The sequence below is a fragment of the Pteropus medius genome, unplaced genomic scaffold (assembly GCF_902729225.1).
Source record: "Pteropus medius unplaced genomic scaffold, Ma_sr-lr_union100, whole genome shotgun sequence".
Lineage (NCBI taxonomy): Eukaryota > Metazoa > Chordata > Mammalia > Chiroptera > Pteropodidae > Pteropus > Pteropus medius.
The window spans coordinates 721,270-737,775 of record NW_024353789.1 but is presented as its reverse complement, the minus strand read 5'-3'; the positions used below and the strand labels follow the sequence as shown (position 1 = coordinate 737,775).

General features: G+C 38.5%; 1 long non-coding RNA gene and 1 other non-coding gene across 2 annotated transcripts; both read right to left on the bottom strand.

The window, feature by feature from the left end:
• Positions 1-975: 975 nt before the first annotated feature.
• On the bottom strand, positions 976-1,173 carry LOC120593456 (small nucleolar RNA SNORA73 family). The gene has a single exon (XR_005650372.1). It is a non-coding gene; the product is annotated as a small nucleolar RNA SNORA73 family (small nucleolar RNA).
• Positions 1,174-10,012: 8,839 nt separating this feature from the next.
• On the bottom strand, positions 10,013-16,495 carry LOC120593445 (uncharacterized). Its single transcript, XR_005650371.1, has 2 exons — positions 16,423-16,495; positions 10,013-14,019 (listed from the first exon to the last, which is right to left on the bottom strand). It is a non-coding gene; the product is annotated as an uncharacterized LOC120593445 (long non-coding RNA).
• Between the last annotated feature and the right edge of the window lie 11 nt (positions 16,496-16,506).

The window sequence follows — 16,506 nt, the reverse complement described above, 5'->3', positions numbered from 1 at the left end:
GCCTTGAATGAAGTCCTGTTTTATTTTTGTTATTATTTATGCCTACAGCACCTGGTCTTCCTAGGTGGTTTCCCATCTAAGTACTAACCAGGCCTGACCTTGCTTAGCTTCCGAGATCAGACATAGAGCTCGTTCAGGATGGCATGGCCGTAGACCATGGACCATGGCTCCACTGGGGCACGAACCCAGGACGTTCTGCATGTAAAGCAGACATGGTAACCACTACGCTATGAAACCACATCCAAGTCCTGTTCTTAAAAGCTGCATTTCTAAGGCCACTTCTCCCCAATGACCCTCAGGGGCCTGAAGTGGAGGTCACAACCACGCCATGGGTGGGGATCAGGACAACTAAGGGTTGGAATAGACCTAAAGAGGACAGAATTTCCACTGACCTGGTCCACACAAAATTTACTCTGAAACTCGACACACCTCAAAAAGATTCAATGATTAAAAAGTGTGGGAAGGATAGGAGAAAGGAAACATGGCAGAGTGAGAGACGTCCCCAGATCTCTCCCCTTGAAACAACAATAAGCTGAACATCTAAAACTCAACAAAATACACCCAAACTGCACATCAGCACGTCTGAGCATGAGATCTGAGCATAAGAGCTACCACAGGTCAAGACTCCAGGTGTCGAGCTGACAAGACTCCAGGTGTCGACTGAGAGAAATAAAGAAGCTGCTCTTGTAGCCCCCAGAGCTCTATGGAGGGAGAGAGAGAGGGGAGAAGATGTGGCAACTTCCCTGAACAGCCTTGCCTGGGAGAGTTTGTAAGTTCCACGCAGCCAACGGAAGGGCCCAATCATTAGGACAGAAAGCAGAGAAGCGGATGGCAGAGAAACAACAGTTATTTTTACTGGCCACGGCTGCAAAACCGAGGCTGAGCAGCAGCCCCCAGCTCCCAATCCAGAGAGCCCCTCCCCCAATATCCTCCCAGACCAATCACCGCGGAGCCCCAGGGGAATCTAAGCAAACGCTATCAAAACTGGTTTGTCTCCTCAGACATCATCCACAGGACTCTGAGAAACTGTAGGAATATGCAGGTGCAGACTCAAGGCTTGGCTTCATCTCCAACATTGTGGAAAGGGACTGTACATCATGGGGCAGAGCCCTGTGCTCCCCTATACCATGTGGACAGAGCCTGGGAACAGTGATGTTTGGGGTACCAATGAGATTTTAATGCAATTTTAATAAAACTGTATTAAATCTATATAGTTTAATATCTTTATTATGTTGAGTCTTCCAATCCATGAACATAGTACATTTTTTCTTTTTTTAGATTTTTTCAGTTTTTATCAGCTTTATAGTTTTAGTTATACAAGCCCTTACATGTTTTTTAGATTCACATCTAAGTGTTTTTTGAGCAATCATAATGGTATATAATTTCGATTTCATCCTTCATTGCTAGGATATAGAAGTATGATTGATTTTTGTGTGTTGATCTTATATCCTGTGGTCTTGCTGAACTTATTAGTTCTAGAAGTTTTTGGTAGTTTCCTTGGGATACTCTATGTAGACAATTATGTTATCTGCATATAGGGACAGTTTTTTTTCTTTTTAATCTGTACTTCTTTTATTTCCTTTTCTTGTTATAGTGCACTGGTTAGAACTTCAAGCATTGTGTTGAATACATTCTTCATTTTTAAAAAAGAGAATTTTAAAAATTATTTTTTTATTTTTCCAAGGAATATTTTTTCTCCTAAACCATCTTTAGCATGTTTTTAAAAAATGTATCTGTAAAATGTTTATTGAGCATGTATTATATTAAACCTCTATCCTGAGAGCTAAGGAGAAATAACTCTAGTTCCAGAGGGATAAACAGACAAATAAATAAATAACAGCCCTCCTAGGGAGGAACCAGCACCCATGGAGGTGAGTACATGGTCTAGGTACAAGCACAATGGCTGCTCAAAGAACCCATGTTTCCTCCCTTCCTCCTCCCTGGGGTCTGGGCTAGGGGTGGTGGGAGATGGACATGGAAAGCGTGGAGTGGTCCCAGACTTTGCTGGCACTGGGAGCAATTCTTCCTCACAAGCACTGTGGATTATGTGGTTCTGGAGATACAAAAACCTCACTTCTTCAAGGTTCAAGTTGTGTAATTAAAGGAATGAATGAATACGGAATACGGAATGAATAATGAATACGGAAAACTCAGTTCTGATGAGAAATTTTAAGTCTTCTCTCTGAATAGGCAAAAGATAGAAATATATAGACATCTTATATCTAAATTGGGCAGCTGGCAGAGCTGAGCTATTGTCTTGTCACAGTGCTGAGTCAAAAATACCTCTGTGCTTAGAAGCTAGAAAAAGCATTCATTTCTAGCCAAAACAGGGAGTAGCAGGCCCAGTAGTGCATGTGCACATGTACACATTTGTCCTCTGCTGCCTTGCCATGAGCAGAGATGCTCTGTTCCCTTTTCCCTCCTGGGTCCTCCTTGCCTTTATCCCTGTACCATCTTCTTACAATTTTGTGAAGAAAGATGATCACTAGATTTCGATGTCTGGGCTCTCTGTCTAAAAATATGTGTGCCAGGGTTTTAAGACTCTAAAGCTTAAGTTTCAAGGAATTCTTAAATTCTAAATGCATTGTTTCTTTGTAAGTTAAAATCCTGAGAAGAAAATGTTCATGGCATGATTAGCCTTTGAAATTTACTCATTCACTCTTTTAGTCAGGCACATTTGTGCCCAGAGCTGTAGCTACATGGTATTTCACATCTCGACATGTTCAACATACCAGCTGCATAGCTTCAGCTGGAAACCTTCATGGATTCTGGTGGGCAGAGAACAACAGTGGGGTCAGTGAGCAAGGGTTCTTGATGCTTTCAGGCATACTCTGCTTTTTTTGCTTTGCCTTGGTGTCACCCTCCATAACTTAATGTTTTCTACTACTCTGTGTCCGTTCATTGATCTCCATTCAACATGGTTACTCCTGTTGTCCCTATGCAAGCCCCAAGCAAATGGTAATCTTCCTCAGCACAAATCAGTATCTGTGGATTCTCTCCAGCTTGTGGATTCTCTCCAGCTCCTTCCTTCTGGGTCCCCACATCATGCCTGCCCTCCTTTTGTGGTTAAATGTTAATTGTTTATTCAGTGTCATTGTTCCCCCCATAAAGGTCTTCTAACAGAACAGGGGGCGGGGGGCAGAAAGACAGTGGTCTTAAATTTCTCTTATTTGTTTCCATCCCTGAGAAAATTAAACTCATTTATGTTAAATCCTTAAGAAAGACTCTTAGAATGTGTCCCCCTTAGCTGGGGCTAAGAAAAAGTATATCGGACCTCTAGTTCTTTCCTTCCCCTGGTGTGTACCCAATTGCTGCAACTTTAGGAGCTGAAAGTGTAGGAGCTCAGCAAGCCCTAACATGCTAGATAGTTTAGGGATGGTGACAATTTCAGCATTATTGGGAGAAACTCCAAAATTTCTAAGGTTTCAATCAAGACCCTAAAGAGTTGCTAGGGGCATATTTTCAGAAAAACCAGAGGGCATCTTCCTATAATAAATCTTGAAGTAATGGCTGTGCTGTTATTTACCTATTTATGCTCAGGCCATGCCTACTCTTCTCAATTCTGCTGTGACACCTTGAATGGGAGTCTGCAAACTACTTTCCCAGACTCCTTTGCCAGCTGATTTCAAGTTCTGTCAATGGTAGACAATGGCGGATGACTGGAAGTTGGGAGGAAAGGCCTCTCCCCATTTTCAACTACTGTGGCACTCTCCAGTAACTGAAGGAAATTCCAGCTCCTCACTATTCTGAGCATCAGCCCAAGGGCACCCCTCAAAGGGCCAAGCACCACTTGTACAGCATCCTCTTAGAGATGTACAAGTCTCTCAGTCCAGCACCAGCCTGTAGTGGCCCATCCTTCCAGTTCCTGGGTTCTGGTAATGCTAGCCCTTCCCATGTGCTCTCCCAGCCCTAGAAGTGGTAGCTATAATTGCTAATTTTGGAGTTATCTCAATATCTACGTCATTGTTTTAGACTTCTAATATCTGTGTAACCAGTTCCTTGTATTAAATGCCTTTTGTTTGAAATGCCTAGTATGGTTTCCATTTCCTGGACCCTAATTGATATAGTACTTGGCACCAAGATTAAGAGTTATTTCCCACCTCCTGGAACATGTAAGCCAAAATTAATTTTAGACTGTAATAAACAACCAAAAGCACTTATTTGAGCAAAAAGAAGCTGCAATACAGGACAGATTCTGGTAGCAACCTAAATTGTGTTCCACTGAGACAAAGGGGAGGCCACCTTTTACAGTGAAAAGTTTCCACCCAGATCTTAATTAGGCCTGTTTTATGTAAATGAGGTATAAAATTGTGCAGTTCTGATAGGTCTCAGTACATTGGTAGAAAGATGAAACCAGGGTTTCTCTGCAGTGAGTTGACCCAGAGAACATAAACAAGCAGAGCGCAGTGCAGAAAGCCGAAGGTTTAGTCTGATGTTCTCTGTATACAGAGTATGTGAGAAGCCCTTGTCAGCAAATGGCTGTTAGGCTCTTATCATTCATAAAATGTGGGCCCTCAGCTGACCATGGGAGTCCACCTCAGCAGATAAATTCCTTCTCATGGTTTGCATCAAATGAATCTTTCTTCTTGGTGTCTATATCTCCCTCTTTTGATTGAAACCTGTCAGCAGACAGCACTGATGATAGATCAGGTTTGTCTCAGATGTGTTTCATCCTATGTTGATGCCAGAGTGATTTAGCTACCTGTTCTAGATCCTTCTAGTCCCTTGGTGGGATTCCAATGGTTGGACTATAACCAACTGAGAATCTAGGGCCATTTACCTTTAAGGGGTTCCTCAGGTACCTGTTAAACCTGGAAGGTTTCTGAGACAGATTTTGCCATGAGGTGTTGAATTATCAAGACTTTAGAATTATCAAGGCTTTAGCAAGACCTCTCAACATTGTCCTGTAAAAGGCTGGAATAAAAAAATGGAGCTGAAAAATAGGAACTGGCAATAATTCTGCAAATATTGGATAAATCAAGAGCAATTGGCAAGAGACAATCAGACTTACGAGACTTAATTAGCCTGTATTTTCTTGATCCAGATGTATATTCAAGCAATTCACGTATAGCAGAAAGAATTCGAATCATTTTAAATTAAAGATAATGACTTGGTGTATCATTTCTATACTTCATGCAACCATTACTCAAATCTTTATAGTTTTTAAAATTTTTCCAAATAGTTTTTAAGAAAAACAACATGTATCAGTAGAATATGAGAGTAAGTCATAATTTTAACGTAAGATATTCATTGAAAGAAAGATCATTTCTTCTATTCGATTAATTTAAAAATGTATGGAAAGAATGCACAATTTCAAAATACTGAAATATCTGTAGATAGAGAATAAAAAATTCCATTCTTCAGATTTTTAAATTTTACTTTATTATTAGTTTCAAGTATACAGTATATTGGTTAGACATTTATATAGTTTATAAAATGACCCCCCCTAATTGCTCTTTCTCACCTCTGGCTCTCCACCTAGCCATTACATTAATCATTCTTCAGACTTTTTTGAGGTTAGGAAGTATGGCTTCTATTTCATAGAAGTTTTAAGTCATATTTTATTGACATTCTGAGATGTCTTAAAACTTCTCTGTATGTTATGTTTTGGTCTTTGCTTATCTGTGTTCTTCTCTTCAGTTATCACTTCTCTGTCCATTTTATCCTTTATGGCTTCTGAAGAGACCCATTGGGCCTTTTATGAATTAATTATCTGGTATTTTTTTAAATGATAGATAATGAACTAGAAAAAATTTTATACCAGTCCAGGCTGAAGAAAATAAATTGAGAAGTACTGAGAAGAGTCAAAAATGACAATAAAAGTGTAGAGACATGATATTGATACAGCTTTTATTCTTCAAAAATTAAATTTTGGCTAAACTGTCGCTTTGAATATTGTGTTGTCATTCTGTTTTAGAGGTATTCTAGAGAAAGAAGCAAGAATGTGTGTGTGTGTGTGTGTGTGTGTGTGAATATGAGAATTTTCAGCTTGTTTGCCTTTGCTTTACATTTAAGTACTACAATAATTGATCACTTTAACAATTATAATGGTAAATGTTCTGGAGCATCTGATTAAGCATGTGATTCTACGATTTTTAAAAAAAAATTTTAATTAAATTTAGCTTTTTCTTCTTTAGTGTACATAATAGTGCCAAACTATTTTTTTAATTTTTATTTTTTCAATTATAGTTGACATACAATATTAGTTTCAGATGTACAACACAGTGATTAGACTTTATGTAACTTATTAAGTGATCACCCTGATAAATCCAGTACCCATCTGACACCGTAGTTATTACAATACTACTGACTATATTCCTCATGCTATATGCTACATCCCCATGACTATTTTGTAATACCAATTTGTAACTCTTAATGCCCTCTCCTTCACTCATCCCTTCACCCCTCCATCTGACAACCATCAAAATGCTCTCCATATCTATGAGCTTATTTTTGTTGTTTATCCTGTTCTCTAGATTCCGCATATGACATTTGTCTTTGTCTGACTTACCCCACTCAACACAATACCCCCTAAGTCCATCCATGTTGTTGCAGATAGCAAGGTTTCATTCTTTTCAATGGCTGAGTAATATTCCAGTGTGTGTGTGTGACCTCTTCATCCATTCGTCCATTAATGGAGACCCAGGATGCCTCCATATCTTGGCCACTGTAAATAATGCTGAAATGAACACATGGATTCACATGCCACTTCAAAGTAGTGTTTTGGGTTTCTTCAGATAAATACACAGAAGTGGGATAACTGGGTCCTTCTTTGTCTCTTTTTATAGCCTTTGTTTTAAAGTCTTTTTGTCTAGTATAAGTATTGCTACCCCAGCTCTGTTTTTGTTTGTTTCCATTTTCATGAAATATCTTTCTTCATCCCTTTACTTTTAGTCTGTGTGTGTCTTTTTATCTGAAGTGAGTCTCTTGTAGGCAGCATATGCAAGGCTCTTGTTTTTTTTATCCATTCAGCCACCCAATATTCTGATCAAAGCATTTACCCATTTACATTTAAAGTGACTGTTGAAAGATATGTAGTTGTTGCTATTTTATTATTCACATTTTTAATTTTTTTCTTTTTTCTTCTTCTTAAAGAAGTCCTTCTAACATTTCCTGTAATACTCACTTGATGATGAAAAACTTTTTGCTTGTTCTTGTCTGAGAAGCACTTTTTCTGTCCTTCAATTCTAAATGATAGTTTTGCCCGGTAATCTGGGTTGTAGGTCCTTGCTTTTCTTCATGTTGAATAATTCCTGCCAATCCCTTCTGGCCTAAAAAATTTCTGTTGAGAAATCAGCTGACAGTCTTATGGGAGCTCCCTTGTAGGTAACTAACTGCTTTTCTCTTGCTGCTTTTAAGATTATCCTTGTCTTTAACCTTTGGCATTTTAATTTTGATGAGTCTTGGTGTGGGCCTCTTGGGTTCATCTTGTTTGGGACTCTCTGCACTTCCTGGACTTGTATGTTTATTTCTTTCACCAGCTTAGGGAAGTTTTCAGTCATTATTTCTTGAAACGGGTTTTCAATTCTTTGCTCTCTCTCTTCTCCTCCTGGTATCCCTATGGCCAAATGTTGGTATGCTTGATGTTGTCCCAGAGGTCCTTTAAACTATCCTCATTTGGGGGGATTCTTTTTTCTTGTATCTGTTCTGATTGGGTATTTTCTGCTACCTTATCTTCTAAATCGCTGATTCAATCCTCTGCTTCATCTAATCTACTGTTAATTCCTCCTAAGGTATTCTTCTTTTCAATTATTGTATTCTTCATTTCTGCCTGGTTCTTTTTTATGTTTTCTATCTCCACTTTTAGGTTTCTATCTCTTTATTAAAGTTCTCACTGAGTTCATCTATTCTTCCCCTAAGTTCATTGAGCATCCTTATAACTAGTGTTTTGAACTCTGCATCTAGTAATTTACTTGTCTCCATTTTGTTTAGTTCTTTTTCTGGAGCTTTAGTCTCTTCTTTCACTTGGGACATATTTCTTTGTCCCACCATTTTGGCTGCCTCCTTGTGTTCGTTTCTATGTATTAGGTAGGGCTGCTGTATCTCCCAGTCTTAGTAGAATGGCTTTATATAGTAGGTATGCTGTAGGTCCCAATGACACAGTCTTCTCTGGTCACCTGAGCTGGGTGCTCCAGGTATGTTTCTTGTATGGGTTGTGTGCCTTCCTGCTATAGCTGAGCCTTGGTTGCTGTTTACTCGTCAATGGAAGGGACTGACCCTTGTGCTGATGATGGTTGTGATGACTAGCCATGACCAGTGGATGAGTTGTTGTGCAGGGGCTGACCCTGCAGAGCAGGATTTGCTTTAGCAGGGCTCTGGTGCCTGCCCATTCTGCTCTTTGGGTGTGTGACCCTGGGTGGTGCTCCAGCTCAGTCTGAAGCTGGCTACCCAAGTGCAGGCCAGGGCCTCCTAGGAGGGGCCCTGCCTAGGGCCACTTGGCATGAACCACCAAGCAATCCACAGGGGCCAACACCCATGCCAGGCTTGGAAGTGCCTCGAGAGGCCAAGCTGAAAACCGAGGCCAGCTGACGCTGGGTCTAGGGGCTGCTCAGCAAGACATGAGGGGCACGCTGAGGCCAGATGTTGCTTGTTTAGGTTGTGAACCTTTGAGATACTTTAAGAAAATATGCAGCATGAACCAAGACGGGCCATTTGTATGGAAAATCCATTGGAAGAGGCTTGAGTGGGCCTGCAAGTTGGGAGGGGTGGGGCTCTCAGGGTGACCATGCAGGGTGACCAGTGTTAGCTACATTGATGGACACTCAGATATGGCACCCACCTGGGTCTACCAGCACTTCTGTCTGGGAGAAAGCTGCCCATCCAGCCCTCGGCCTGAAGCCAGACAACTCAGTTCTTCCCCGTATGTCCCTGGCACCTTTCGAGCTGCTGCTCCAGTGCTGGAGCTCAGAGCAAATGAGTTTGTCACTAAGTCCACGTGCAGGCCCCTTAAGAACAATGTCTGCAACTCCTTCAGCCCATTGTCTCACTCTAACATAATCTCTGCTGGTTTTCACAATCAGAAGTTGTAGGGACTTCTTTTCCTGGCACTGGAACCCTGGGTTGGGGAATTCAGTGTGGGACCTCCGCATCCAAGATTTTTCTCCCGATTCTCAACCATCACATATGGATGTGAGACCAATCTGTTTTACATCTCTGCTCCTCCTACCAGTCTCAAGGTGGACTTTTCTTAGTGCTCCCAGTTGTGAGACTTCTGTTTAGCTAGACTTCGGGTGACTCCTAACGATGGTTATTCTGGAGTTCAGTTAGAATTCAGATATGGTTGTAAGAGGAGGCAAGCACAGCATTTACCTACTCCACCATCTTTAACAGAAGCTTTATAGGGAGTTTTAAGCACCTGGTTATATGGAACGTCAAGAGCTTGACAATGAAGTACATTAAACAAATTAGAACAAAGGTGAGTAAAACAATTTGCAATCCAGACCTTAAAATAGCCCTGATCCCATAGGGGAGACAGCTGAAAATATCAGAAAATTTAAACTCTAACTGGTTAGGAGTGCTCATAACAAAAATGGAATGTCTCTTAAGAGATTTTTCGTTTAAGAAGCTTGGTCATTTCTAATTCTACCTGGAGAGATGTATTTAACCAGATATAGCAAGAGGCATTAGCTATGGCACACACTCCTCCCTAGGCTAAAAATAAATAATCTAAGGCAACTCTGTTGCCGATGATGACTCAGCCAGGGGGTCTAAAGATATTTGTTGAGTTCTAATAGCTGTCAGTGGCTGAACAGGATATTCTGTTAACTGTTTAGGTAAGGTTTTTCATCACTATATCTAATTGAGCAGTGCCAAGGCCAGTCCATAAGCCTACACTTCTAAGGAAGTGGTTATTCCTATATTAAGCTCAAAACTCTACCTGCCATCATATGGGCATGATCTAGATTCAGCTACATATAAGAAAAGTCAAAACGAATACAACTTAAGGAAATCAGGAGCAAAACAAAACAGAAACAACAAAAAACCATAGCCTTACATACTTCTATAGATGGCATTTAAAATTATACAACTGAATTTATTTGCTATATACATAAACTAGTGTTAGAATTTAAAAAGTACCACTTCCATATACAGAAGCACTAGAATTACATTCAAGTTTATAAACAGACATAAGAATCTCTTTATCACACTACTAGGTGTTTGTGAAATTTTAATGGTTAGTAGAATAAAATCCTTATGAACACAGTACTAATGTATAGCAAACTATATCAATTAATCAAATAGCTCAAATTTATGAGTAAAAACCCAATATTCTTGAATTTTTAAGTATTTATCTCAGCTAAATACTACTTCATTAGAAGAGATATTTTAAATGTTCCATTCTTCAATATCTCATCATACTTTGAGAGGTAAAAAGGGAAGAATTCAATTTCTTTACCAAATTTGCCCATTTTCATGAATCTGATACAGTGTTATTATAGCATCTAGGCTAAGGCAGATACTCTAAAGTAGCCAATGAATTGAATTTCTAGATTCCAGAATATTGCTGATATTGTACAATAAGCCTGTCTTCCAGGAAGGCATGTCTCTAGTTGAAATATATTCCTGGATCAATGATTGAGAAGTTAAGACCAACTGCCAATGGAGACAGATTCTTCCCTAATTGACAGATAATAGTTTGCTCATTCTACCAAATTAAAATTTCTTGGTAAATAGGGCCAGGTGTCAGTCATTTATTCCCTGTATCCTCTAACAGCAGTCCCCAACCTTTTTGGCACCAGGGACTGGTGCTCCTATGAGAATCTAATGCCTGATGATCTGAGGTAGAGCTAAGGTGGTGATGCTAGTACTGGGGAGCAGCTGCAAATACAGATGAAGCTTCACTCGCCCAACGCTCACCTCCAGCTGTGCAGCCCGGTTCCTGGCAGGCCATGGGCCAGTACCAGTGTGCGGCTCAGGGGTTGGGGACCCCTGCTCTATAGTACCTACTAAAGTATTGTGGTCATGAGTACTACTTGATGGATGAGATCTGAAACAGGAGTTTTTTTTCTTTCTACCTCAAAGAAAACACTGATACATCATATGGCATACTTTAACTTCAATAACACAATTTACAGAATCGTTAACTTTTAAAATTACATTAAATGATATACACATTCATAAGTTTTTAAAAATGTGAGGCTTATTCTCTCTGATGGCACTTAAAAATTCATTTCAATTTTAAACAGTGGCATGAGGTATAAGACAAGGAACTCACAAAGGAAGTAATCTTCAAAATACTGAACTCTATTCAATATAACCAGACACAAGAAAAAGTAAGAAAAGTTACAGCCTTAAGCTGATAGACTGACTACTGTTGAGATATTACCTCTCTCTGAAGGAAATTTTCTTATATTTGAAATCATTCCTTTTCTTTTCAATTTAATGTTTTTAGAAGAGGACTACACATTCTAAATTTCATAAAGATCATCTATGATAGCTTTCCATAGCCATCAATTTTATCTTACCACGTTGCTTTAAATCACCTTAATTGAAATTCAGGCCCTTTCCACTTGAATAACTAATCAAATATCAATATAGAGGTTATGAAAATCCTAGCAAAATAAAAGGAATGATTCGCATTTAAAAGAATGTAATTTTATAAACTAGCAGTGTTTCATTCAACCAGGACATTCAAATTTGGCTTTATTGACTTGTTAGAAACAAAGAAAAATGCATATAGGTCCATAACAGGTCCTTGTACAAGGGCAATGCAAGGATAAGTTCTTTACAATGTGTCAGAGGATCTCTGTAATAAGGCAAGTTTGTACATTCCCCAATCTAGTCTTATAGGTTTTCCAGTAACGATTTCAAAAGGAGACAATACATGTTTACCAAAGAGAGATCTTAGGTTAAGCAATACTGTTACATCTTTTAATCTGCCCTGGCTTAAAGCCAGGTTTAGCCAATTGAGTTTTGACTATCTCATTGGTTTGAAATATAAAGCTAGAACTAAGGATGATAAATGCAATGGAATGCTGCAAGATTGCCAAATTTTGCATACCTGGTGTAGAATTTGTCTTGTAAAGTGGGTTATCTAATTGCTACAGGGCTCTATGGGGGATTTTTCAATCAGAGAAACTCTTTTCTTGAAGTATTTTAGTAACTACTGTGGCTGTAGCTCTTTGACATGGGAATGCTTCTATCCAGTGAGAATACATGCAAATCATCACTGGTCAGTTTTATCCTTGAAAAGGGGGGCAGGTGGATTAAAAATCTACTTTCCAAATCTCAAGTAACCCCAATTAGTTTCATTCCTTCCTTTCGTAAAGAGTGATTCCCTTACTTTAGTTATCTATCTAATCATGGTAACAATTAAAGACTTTACAAGCAATCACAGAAATTTAAATGGTTAGAAGCAAAATTTAGTTCATTTAAAATTAAGATTTGGTTTACCTAAGCAATTAAAGACCTAATGATGTGGAGTACAGGAAATGATTTTAATAAAACATAAAAGTTTTACTTTTCCTTTATAGTTTCCTATTAAGAACATACCAATAATACAAGGAAAACTTTGTCTTTTTAACAGAGAAAGACTCAAACTCTAATTTTGCATCAGCCTACTTTCGATATTCAAACTCACTGAATTAAATTCATTTTAATCTTAGCTTGACAACACATAAAATTCCTTTCTCAAGATTCCTTTTCCACATACCTTCTACAGCTATCCTAGTTGCCCTTAGTTTGTCTCTTCTTACCCAGAAACAACCAACCTATCTTAGGACAATTTCCCTCTAATTCCTTCAAAAATGCAGTTCCATACCTTATACCTTCTTATACCTTTTCTTCACTAATAGCACACATTATTTCCTTCCATATTAATTAGAATTCTTAACCCTTACAATTTTTAACTTCTAATGACAACTATAAGTAGTCAGCATTCTTTAGATTGGCAAATTTTTAAATCTATTTCGTAATCTCTAGAAACATAGGTGCTTTTACACACAAATATATTTCATAATTTTAAGAAACATATGCTTCCTCAACAAAGCACAAAACATTTTCATTAACAGATTCAAATTTATCTTTTAGTTTCTCTATAATAAGAAGCCAAAAGTAGATAAATGTAGACTTATTTAGCAATTAATGTTTCAGAATTTTCTTATTTGGCAATGATTTAGATATTCAATTACTTTAATGACTCATCATTTAACTGAATTTGGCAAAATTCTAAGGTTTGAGTTACCAAAATGTTTGGAAACTATTTGCTAAAAGATTCGCTTAGAAACTCTTATATCATTTATAACTAGTTAAATCATTTTTTTAAATGAATAAGTTGAATGTCTTATTATTAAACTGTCTTGTTTTCCTGCAAGGCTGTTGCTTCACTGTATAAAAATAGCACCAGCAAATAGAGTATATTGCAAAATTAAGACAGTATCGTTTGTCACCTGACACTGTCAAAACTAACAAAGACTTCTCCACTGCTAGTTATTTCTAGTGGAAAGATCATTAAGTATTATGACCCAAATCCAGAGGCAGATGTAAGCAAGCTACAATGTTATATAAGGTTTAAGATAATAATCTTAGCCTTGAAATACATAATTTTATAACTAGATTTTACCACAGATAATTTCAGGAATTCTGAATATAATAACTGTAGCTTAGCCTAAAATTTATAGGGTGTTGTGAAAAAGTTGCATATTGTGTTTATCTGCAATCAATATAACATTAAGGGACATTTTCTTCCAGCAGCATTGTTATAGACATTTTTTCCATGGGTGTTACTAAAAGTCACTATTTTAAATCTTCTATCACCACTAATTTAACATAACTATGCTAGATTAAGTTGTTTCATACTATTTTATTTAGGGAAGGTTCCGCAGTAGATTTTATATATTTCTCATATGCTCCTTTACTCATTAGTTCAGCTAGTTCTGAGGGGTTACTCAGGTCATCTTGATCACCCAACCATCTTCATAACAAGAGTTGATGACAAGTCCTGGATTTCTGCAAGAGCTTCATTAATTTCAGTTACTTCTCCTGATGGAGCAGCATAGAGTTCACTAGCAGTTTTCACACCTTCCAAAGCACCAAAATAATTTTATTTGTTCAACTTTTACCCAACTTCAGGCAGACTACAATAAACAACATCTCTCAAAGCTTCCTGTGCAAAATTGCTGATTCCCACTGTTTCAATACCATTTTCCGTTGTTATCCATTCATGTTTCTCTGTGAATTTAAGCACGGGTAGCAGATTTGGGCCAGTGGGCAGCGAACCAACAGCACCCGCCCTCAGGCCCCAGAACCACAGCAGTCAGGGAGGTGGTGGGTGTGCAGGCTGCTAGCTGCAGCCCATGTAACTCATAGGGTCAAGTTCGCAGAAGTGCATAAAGCATTTGTTTTTAACAATCATATTTAGATTACTCCTGAAGATTTTATGAGACTTGAAAGTGATTAGCTATTATCTTTATTTTTCTTGCTGACAAATCTTGTAATGGAAAAAATATGAGCTTATTTGACAAATAAACCTAGATTAAAAAAAAGCTATATGTCTGCATTTTCAGCTTTGATAACTGAAAGATGACCAACATTAAGCTAACTTTTATTTACTAAAGGCTAATCTTAAATCATGTGCACATGAAAAGAATGTGGGTTAATTTCTGTTATTTCTCCAATTTATATGAGCACTTTTTTGCTTAAGTCAATTGAATAAGACTCCTTTTTAACCTAATTTTAAAACTACAAATAAAATTTGGCAATACTATTGAGCAGTAGAAATCACAGACAAATACAGAGATCTCATAGCTTTCATTTTAAAACTCTAGCTTTTGTGTCTTAGGCACAATACAAAACTAAAAAGAAAAACTGGACCCAAATTATGTTTCTGGCAGGTGGACTAAATTAAGGTTTCACTCAGATAGCCAAAGCTTTTTGTGTGCTGTAAAAATTCCTTTAAAGCTGTTTTTAAGACCAAAGAATACATTCTATTATCTCTGAGAGGTCTGAGATCCTCTCCTTTAAGTGTGCCCTTTAAGATGGACTTATCAACAAACACAAAGAAAAATAGAAAGCAAATGTTCACAGTAAAGTTGGAAAGCTCAGAAAGTAAGAAAGAGACTTCAGAAGGCCTGAATTTAAAAGGAGCAGATTTTCCTAGAGGAAGACAGCGCCAGGGTGGAGCCTGAGTACAAGATGGTGGCTGCCACAGGTATGGAGACAAAGATAGGGGAGGTAAGAACAAGCCTCAGATGCCATTTTAGCTGTAAATCATCCCAGGTAATTTTTGTTCAAAGACCTAGCCAATTATAACTTTAACCTGGCTTACCCATTTGCACTCACCTGATGAAGGCATCCCTTTGGGTGCACCGTAAGTGTGGCTGTCCTCACAAACATTTATGACATGGTAGACTCTGAGCCTTATGGACAAGGTCCACCACCATGTGGACCAAGCCTGAAACTGGATGATGTCTCCCTTCCCTGGTCTGAAAAAACCATTTGGACCAAGCCTTAACCCAGATGAAGTGTCCCTTCTCCGAGGTGCTACGTATAGACAAGTGGAGACGAAAAAACTAAACTTGAATTGACGCAGGACAAAGAGAGGAGGAATACCCCCTCCCGCTCCAGGATATGGCTCTGGAATTTTTTCAGACCACCCAGTTTTAGCCCCGGCAAGGGAAGATAAGTCAAAACCGGTCTTTTACAGCTCAGAAGCCATCTTCGGCTAAGGCAAGACCTTTGGCTAATTATAATATCATTATAATCTCACCCACATTGCAAATACTGTGGCTCTCTTCATGCACCTAATGCCATGACAGTTCCAGAAACACATATACGAAAGAAAAAGTGGGAAACTGAGCTCATCACTACATTTCTGGGCTCCGAACAGAAGACAGGAATTGAGACATCCTCTCCCTTTCACCCATCCCCTTTCCTTCTTCCACTCTCTCCCTCTCTCTTTCCCCCTTTCTTTCTTCCTCTTTCCCTTCCTATCTCTCTCAAGCCCACACTCCCCACTTGAGTGTGTAATAAACCTTGCACTTTCCTGCTTGCTATTCTTCTTGCCCTTGAATTCCTTCTCACAGCATAAGACAAGAACCTGATCACCAGAGCTCTGAACTCTTCAGTAACATCTTCTCCAACTTGAAAACAAAAGGAGACAGAAATCTTTGAATCTAAGTCTCCCATTCAGATGAGTGAAAGCCAGCAAACAGAAGGAAAGAAGGAAAGAAAAGAAAAAGAAAAGAAAAGAAAAGAAAAGAAAAGAAAAGAAAAGAAAAGAAAAGAAAAAAAGAAAGAAAGAGAAAGAGAGAGAGAGAGAAAGAAAGAAAGAAAGAAAAAGAGAGAAAAGAAAGAAAGAAAATGAATGTTCAAATAAAGTCCAGAACCTCAACCAAGGAAGGAGGTTTGGATATGGGGGGACTAACCACAACAAACCAGACCTGCTGGAGTAGACGATAGGGAACAATGGTGTCTTACTGGTACCTTGCATGAATCCATGGTGGTGCCAGGGATCAGAAGACAGTCACTCTGGAATCCCATTGCTGCCATCATTACTATAAACCAAAA